Source organism: Sciurus vulgaris (assembly GCF_902686455.1).
Source record: "Sciurus vulgaris genome assembly, chromosome: 6".
Lineage (NCBI taxonomy): Eukaryota > Metazoa > Chordata > Mammalia > Rodentia > Sciuridae > Sciurus > Sciurus vulgaris.
Window position 1 is genome coordinate 140435788 of NC_136466.1, and position 7725 is coordinate 140443512.

The 7725-nt window shown below is 46.0% G+C and overlaps 1 pseudogene across 1 annotated transcript; it reads right to left on the bottom strand.

Moving 5' to 3' along the window:
- Positions 1–4496: 4496 nt before the first annotated feature.
- LOC306663872 (palmitoyltransferase ZDHHC3-like) lies at positions 4497–7500 on the bottom strand (annotated as a pseudogene). The gene has a single exon. The product of its transcript is annotated as a palmitoyltransferase ZDHHC3-like (transcript).
- Positions 7501–7725: the final 225 nt, after the last annotated feature.

Below are 7725 nucleotides of genomic sequence, written 5' to 3' on the forward strand. Positions count from 1 at the left end.
GCTGTGGATCAGCCTTGAGGGGCCCGATGTTGGACACCAGATGACGGGGTCTTAAGCCCCCCTGCCCTTCTCGACCAGCGGCAAGAGAAGGGGACACTCCAAGGGAAGGGGACACTCCCCAACAAGGTCAGACCGGGATAGGTAGGGCTGACTGACCACCCACACCCAGCCCTCCGGGCGGAGGACAATCAGATGTGTCAGGGAGACCCATCACAGCAGGAACTCTCTGAATTTTTGAAGTACAGAGTTTATAAAGGTTAAAACCACAAGAACAAATGAGGCACATATAGGTCAGAAAGACCCTATAGAGACAGTTATTTTGATTACATGAGAGAATTGTTCTGATTATATGTTTCAGAATCATTTTGCTATAATCAGGGCCATAAGGATGTGGGAAGGTCCTTCTATACTGTCAACATAGATACACCTTCAGGAGGTTGAAAGGAAAACATTATAAGTAAGCATACAATGGAGTCAGGTCAGAACAAAATGGTGTTAGAACTTTGGTTCTTTTTCATTTAGGTGCACATCTTAATCCCAACTTCTCAGGAGGCTGAGGCAGGAGGATTTTGAGTTCTAAACCAATCTCAGCAACATAGCCAGATCTTAAGCAACTCAGTGAGATCCTGTCTCTAAATAAAATATAAAAAAGGATTGGGATGTGGCTCAGTAGTTAAGCATCCCTGGGTCCAATTCCCAGTAACAAAATAAATAAAAAATAAATAAAAATAAAAATAAAGTCAGCATATATATAGTAATAAATGCATGCCCAAGTTTTCAGCAGAATAGTTTACAGCAGACAAATGATGGAACCAGCCATTAAGTGTCCATTAATGTATAATGGACAAAGAAAATGTACTATATATACAACATGTTATTCAGCCATAAAAAGAATACAATTATCTCATTTGTAGGAAAATGGATGGAACTTGAGAGCATTATGTTAAGGGAAATAAGCTAAATTCAGACTCAGAAAGTCAAGAATTGTATGTTTTCTGTCATATGTGGGCTCTAAACAGGATAAAGGAAAAGAAAGTTGGTAGTGGGGAAGATCTCAGAAAAACTGAAGGGAGATCCATGGAAGTGTAAGGCCCCCAAAAAGGAAACCCCAACTCTGTCCCATGGATCGACGGCAACCCCAATCAACCGCAGGAGGCGTCACTTGATGCAAACCGCAAGAGGTGTTTATTCCAGCGCGCTGGGACCCGACTCATGACTCACGAAGGAGTCCAGAAGTCGAGTCCCTAGCAGAAAATCTTGTAGGTTTATAAAGGCAGAAACCACACATCGGGAGGGGTCGCACATGAAAGGGGGAAAAGGGGGAAAAAAAAGGAAAAATGGGGAACAAAGCTGCTGGGAAATTTCAAAGGGGGTCTGGGTTTGCTGATAACATACAACATGTTTCACAATGTTTTACAACAGGGCGTAGATTCTGGTCAATAGTTTCTGGTAATCCTACTGTTTGAGCACTATCTGACTATCAGGCTCAATTTACTCTTTTACTCTCTGTTTGGGGCTGTTTCCTGGAACAGCTTTAAGGGCTTTGTTCCCATTACTGGGAGGGAGACCTTAGGGAGTTGAGATAAAACAGACAGCTTAAAAAAATGTCCATTCTTTCAGAAGAAAAGAAAGGGATCAGGGTGAGAGAGAGGGAAATGGGAGATATTACGGAACAGTATTGACCAAATTATATTATTATATTAGTTGTTCATACAATATGTAACAAAATACTATTATGTATAATTATCATGCAGCAATAAAAATGAAGCCAGAATTGGGAACAGGTAGTTAGTGTAGAAATAGGGGATCGGTCAAATCGAGGAGATGGAGGCCATAAAGTTATCTGCCTCTGGAAGTTGGAGACTGCCCCTGGAAGAATGGAATGTCAAGGATCTCCAGAGGACATTGATTACCAAATTTTCCTGCCTTTATCAAGGACTGCAAACAAGGGGCTGCTAGTTGGTGCCCCCTGGGCCCTTATCTGCCTGAATCACCCTGGCCCTCCCATTGCCCATGGCTTCTCACTTAATGCAAAACCAGGCCTAGTCACATAGGCAGGAAGGAGAGGTAAGGGGGGATAGAACTGGAGAACAAAAGAGAATGTAACCTATAAAAGATGTAGGGTGAGCTCACTTCTTGGGACCTTTAGAACATCAGCCATGGCCCCCTTCTTCCTGCCGGGAGAAGTCTGTATTATTACCTTTAAATAAAACCTGCTTAATATGCTTGCCTTGGCAAGCTTCTCTAGTGTTCAATCTTCAACATTAGAAGGAGCAGAACTCGTCACCGTAAACGGCGGTATCAAAAATATGGAAGGAATAAATTAAGAGCAAAAAATAAAATACAAGTATATAACTGATCATATGGCACTTCTAAATCTGATTTATTTCACTTAACAGAATGTCCTATATTTTCATTCATATTGTCACAAATAGCAGGATATCTTTTGGAGGGGTGCTTACTAGAGATTGAACCCAGGGGTGCTGAGTCACAATCCAGCCCTTTTTAACTTTTGATTTTGAGACAGAGTCTCACTAAGTTGCTTAAGGCCTCACTAAATCACTGAGGCTGACCTTGAACTTGAGATTCTTCTGCCTCAGCCTCCCAGGTCACCGGGATTACAGGCATGTGCCACCACACCTGGCAGGACACCTTTTTTTTAGGGCTGAATGATATTTCATCATGTGTGTTTATCCTGCCATGTCTTTATCCTTTCATCCACAGGCTGATCCTTCAGTTGTCTTCCATATCTTGGCTATTGTGAATTATGATACAATGAACATGAGAGTATAGATCTTAACGAGGTAGTGACATCATTTCCTTTGGGCGTACACACAGAAAAGTGATTGTTAGATCATATGGGAGTTTTATTTTTAATCTCAGAGTTTCTGTACTGTTTGCCATAAAGATGGCACCAACTTACATTCCATCAACAGAGTACAGTCATCGTCTTTCTCCATCTCCTCATCAAGTTTTTCTTCTTTCTTTCTCTTCTCCTCCCTATCCGCCTCCTTCTCCTCCTCCTCCTCCTTTTGTGGTACTGGGAATTGGGGATGGAACCAGGGTTTTGTGTGTGCTAGACTCCACCATGAAGCCACACGTCCAGCCCTCTTGTTTTTAATAAAAACTGTCCTAACAGATGTGAGAAAATATCTCCTTCTTGGTTTTATTATTGTTCTTGGTAAGGGATGGGGCCTCGGTATGCTGTCCTGGCTGGCCCCTTCCCTGGCTCAGGGGATCCTCCTTCCTCAGCCCTCAAGTAGCTGGCAGATGCACAACCCTGCAACCTGCTCTCATGGTGGTTTTGCTTTGCATTTTGCTTGTGGTTGGTCTTGTTGAGCACCTTTCACGTGCCTGTTGGCCATTTTTATTTCATCTGTGGAGAAATGTACATTCATGTCCTTTGCCTATATTTTTAGCCAGTTTTTTGGGGGGGCTGTTTATTTTGCTAGTGAGTTATGTGAATTCCTCACATTTGGATATTAACCCCTTATCAGATGTATGGTGTGCAAATGGTTTCCCCCAATCTGCAGGTCAGGTCTTGCTCTTGACGTTTTCCTCTGCTGTGCATACATTTTTTTAGTTTGGTTTAGTCCCACTTTTTTTTTTTTTTTTTTTTTTTTTAATTTTGTTGCTTCTACTTTTGGGTTTCTATCCAAAAAAAATCATTTCTAAGACCAACGTCAGGGAACTTCCCCCCTATGTTTTCTTTTAGGAGTTTTATAGTTTTGGGTCTTACATTTAGGTCTATAATCTATTTTGAGTTGCTTTTGTATATGGTGTGAGAAAAGGGTCCAAATTATTATTATTATTTTTTTTTGTATGAGCATATCTAGTCCATCCTTCCTTTCCCTTCTTTCTTCAGTACTGGGCACTGAACCCAGGGGTGCTTTGCCACTAAACTACACCCTGTCCCTTTTAATTTTTTTATTTTGGGACAGGGTCTTACTAAAGTTGTTGAGGTTGGCCTCTAACTTGTGATCCTCCTGCCTCAGCCTCCTCAGTTCCTGGGATTACAGGTATATGCCACTGCACCCACCTGAAGAACATTTGTTAAACAGATTATCCTTTCCTTTTTGTATCTTCTTGATGCCCTTGTTGAAACTTTGTTGACCTTTCAGACTTAAGTTTAATTCTGGCTCTATTATGTTCCATTTTTATATGTGCCTTTTTTAAAATTAATTTTATTTTGTTTGCAGTGTTGGGATGGAACTCAGGACTTCATGCATGTTCAGCAAGCACGCCACCACTGAGCTACATCATAGTCTGCCATGTGTCTGTCTTAATAACAGTATTACGCTGTTTTGATTATGATAGCTTTGTAGCAGATTTTAAGATCAGGGAGTGTGACTCCTCTAAGCCTCGTTTTGCCTAGGCCTGCAGCGGATATTTAGAGTCTTTTGTAGCTTCATGTCTTCTACTTCTTATGTAGTACTTCTTTTTTTTTTTTTTTTTTTTTTTTTTTTTGAGCACACAGCTTTTTATTCAAAGAAAGAGGTGAAGATTTGCACTCCCTCTTCCCTCCCTGAAAAACCATGTCTCGTTTTGACATCAGTTGTGGCGCTTTCAGTTTTGGGGCTAAGCAGAACGTTACGTGTCAGCAGCCACCGTGTAAAGAAGGCCACTGTATCAATAGTGCATTGGCATTATTCGATGTGAAAGCTGACCTGGACCAAGAAAGCAGGCCTTCAGCTGGCTGCAGAAGGCTCACACCTTCCTGGTTCCTCTGCATTAGAGTCTGAGAGTCTGACCACCACCCATCTCATGGAACATAGCTGGAGAGCTGTGAGCAAGGGTTAGGACAGAGGGGGCTTTGTGAACACTGGCCCCTCTGGGCAATTAACTGCAGAGCCTGGTGGGGCTTTAGTTATAGACAGAGGATTCTCTGATAAATCCCCTCCCTCTAGGGATTGCCCAAGGATGCTGTCCAAGAACAAGGCCACCGCTTGGCTAGCCTTCCTTTCTCAGTGTCCTGAGGCTGTATCTCCAAACAGTGACTTTCTTCCCCATTCAACTGGGGCCACAGATCCCCATGCTCTTTCACCTAGAGCAGTAAGGTGGACAGACCCTGACACAAAGACCTTACAAGGGCAGGTTCTGCCTCATGCCTGAGCCCTCCCCCAATCTTGGAGCCAGACTATATTGGGGAAATGGGTAAGAACCAAGGCTCAAGCTAGGAGTTGGGGAGCAGAGTGTTTCTCATGTCTGACTGGGGTGGGGACCCTTCAGTTACTCTGCAGAAGATGCTGCTTCAGAAACCACTGCTGTGGGGCTGAGGAGCAGAGGGCCTGCTCAGACCTTCACCAATGGTCAGCTACCCTAGGTTTCACGGGCGCTCACTACATCCAGGCTCATCCTGGCAGAATGGGGCCAGGTGTCTGTCTCCTAGGTTCATTAGTCTGTAGGCCGTGGCCATTACCGTTCTGAGAGACAAGATAGGTGCCATCTTGGGAGAACTGGCCCAAAACACAGGCAGAATTTCGGGTCATTTCTGTCCATGAGTGTTTAATTAGGCTCCCTCCAGGAGGGAGAGTTAAAGTTCCCATGGGGGAGGCTAGAGTGTTCAGGCGCTCTAAACAGGTCTTGCCCATGTCTCACCTGTGAGTGACAGATTTGGAGGGGACACGAGCTCCAAGTTATTTCGGGGAGGATTCTGTTGCCTATGGAACAGAACTAAGTTTTGATGTTAGTGTCAAACTCAGGCTTACTCCCATCCGGGGCAGTTGCTGCACTTGCCTACAGGGTTCTCTCTCAGGCCAAGCCTGAGGTCTTGACAGTTGATGTGACAGCCAGGCCTTTCTCTTAATTTAGGCAGGGAGTGGGGGAAATCCTTCCAGAGTGGCTGTAGGTAGGTTCTCCTGGCATCAGTGCTCCACCTCAGGTCCCCAAGGCCAGCCCTGTCCTGCCCTTCCATCACTAGCCAGGAGCCAGGGCCCCAATCTTCCCAAGAGAAGACAGCATCCCCAGGAAAGCCAGAGTTCTTGGGCTGCCCTGTTTGGACCTTCCTTTGAGGACAGAGGCTGTGAAAGCTGCCCAGGCTTGGAGAACGAGTCCTAACCACCCTCTGTGCACTCTGCTTAGGTGAACTCGGAGCAAGTCCCACCTTCTTCACTGTTCCCAGCCTACTCACCCGACATAGAGAGAGGAGGGAGCGGTCATGGGGATGGTAAGACCAGGCAAGTGGCCTGGGAGAAGGGTCAGAATGTTCTGGGGAGGACATTTAACCAAAACCCCAGAACATGGGTTGGTAGTCACTTTAAGTGTTTGGCTGTCTCCCACGACATCACCTATTCATCTATCACCTCAATAGAGTCCTCGTCCTTTATCTCTTCTGACTGCTCCTCTGTCGTCTCGGTGCTATCTGACAGTGATGACACCTGCCGCACCAAGTCCTTGTCACTGGGCGTCTCTGGCTGCCATGGTCTGGAGAAAGGGTTGAATCAGTTCAGGGAGAAGTCTCCACCAAAGGTCTCTTTCACGGACCTCCAGCTGGCTGTGTGCTCCCTGGGCTGATCTTTTCATTTGAGGCGCTTGATGCTCGTCTCATCTGTGCAGATGGAGTGCACCTGGGTTCCAAACATCACTGATGTGAAAATGAGGAAGAGCAGCGCCTCAAAGCACAGCAGGATGAGGAGGATCACCGTGGTGGGTGGTGAGAAGGAGCTGCACTTTGTCCAATCTTCTTCAAAGCAATGCAGGAAGTGGAATCCCACTACGATGAGGGCGTGCAAGGATATGAGAGCTATGTACACTGTAAACAGGACAAAGTACTTCTGGTTGTTCTCGCCATTGACCCAGAGGCAGTGGTGGTCCATCTTGCGAATGCACCGCTTACAAACACTGCAGTGGTGGGCTCTGTCGGGCTTGATGCTGCAGCATTTGGGACACTTGTATACCACCTGCCCAGGCTTCAACTGTAAACTCTCGATAAATTCTTTAGTGGCATTTCCTTTGGGCACTGCCCTGGGGTCCGTCAGCATGGCCCGGCAGTGGGAGGCCAGGGCCAAGAAGGCCAGCAGGTTGAATACAATTCCGTTGATGATGCTATACACGTAGTCTCTGGATGGAATCAGCATGACAAAGAGGACCACAAACTTTGCATAGAGGACCAGAAACCAGGTGACGATGGCACAGGTGATGCCACAGCTGTCACGGATAAACCACATGGTTCCCACAGGACCAGGGTAGGGAGGTGGGACGCACTTCTCCAGCTGGAGGTATTCTGGCTTCCGCTCAATGTCTCGAAAGTGGTGGGTGGGGATAAGCATCATAAGCTATTCTGTCCATACTGGCATCGTGAAGCCAGAGGCGGTTCGCCAGTCCCAGACCCCCGGGGGTGGGGACGCCCGCAGTCGACGCCGTCGCCTCTTCCTCCAGTCCCCGATTCGGGACCTGGCTTCGGGCTGCGGCGATGGCTCCTCGGCACGAGGCGCCAAGGCTCACCGGACTTGGCCAGATACCAGACGGCGCGCAGAAGCCCATCAAGCTCCTGGGGGTGGTGGCGGCCGCGGCTGCCTGTAGTACTTCTTAAAATAATTTTTTCTGCCCTCTCGTCTTCTGAGTCTCCATATGTTAGATTAACAGATACTGTCACACAAGTGCTCGAAGTTCTGATCACATTTCTTCATTCATATTTCTTCATTCATTTTCTTTCTCTCTTTTCTTTAATTTGTGCAATTTCTATCAAGTGCACTTTAAACTTTCCTGCTTTCTTATTTCATTTCC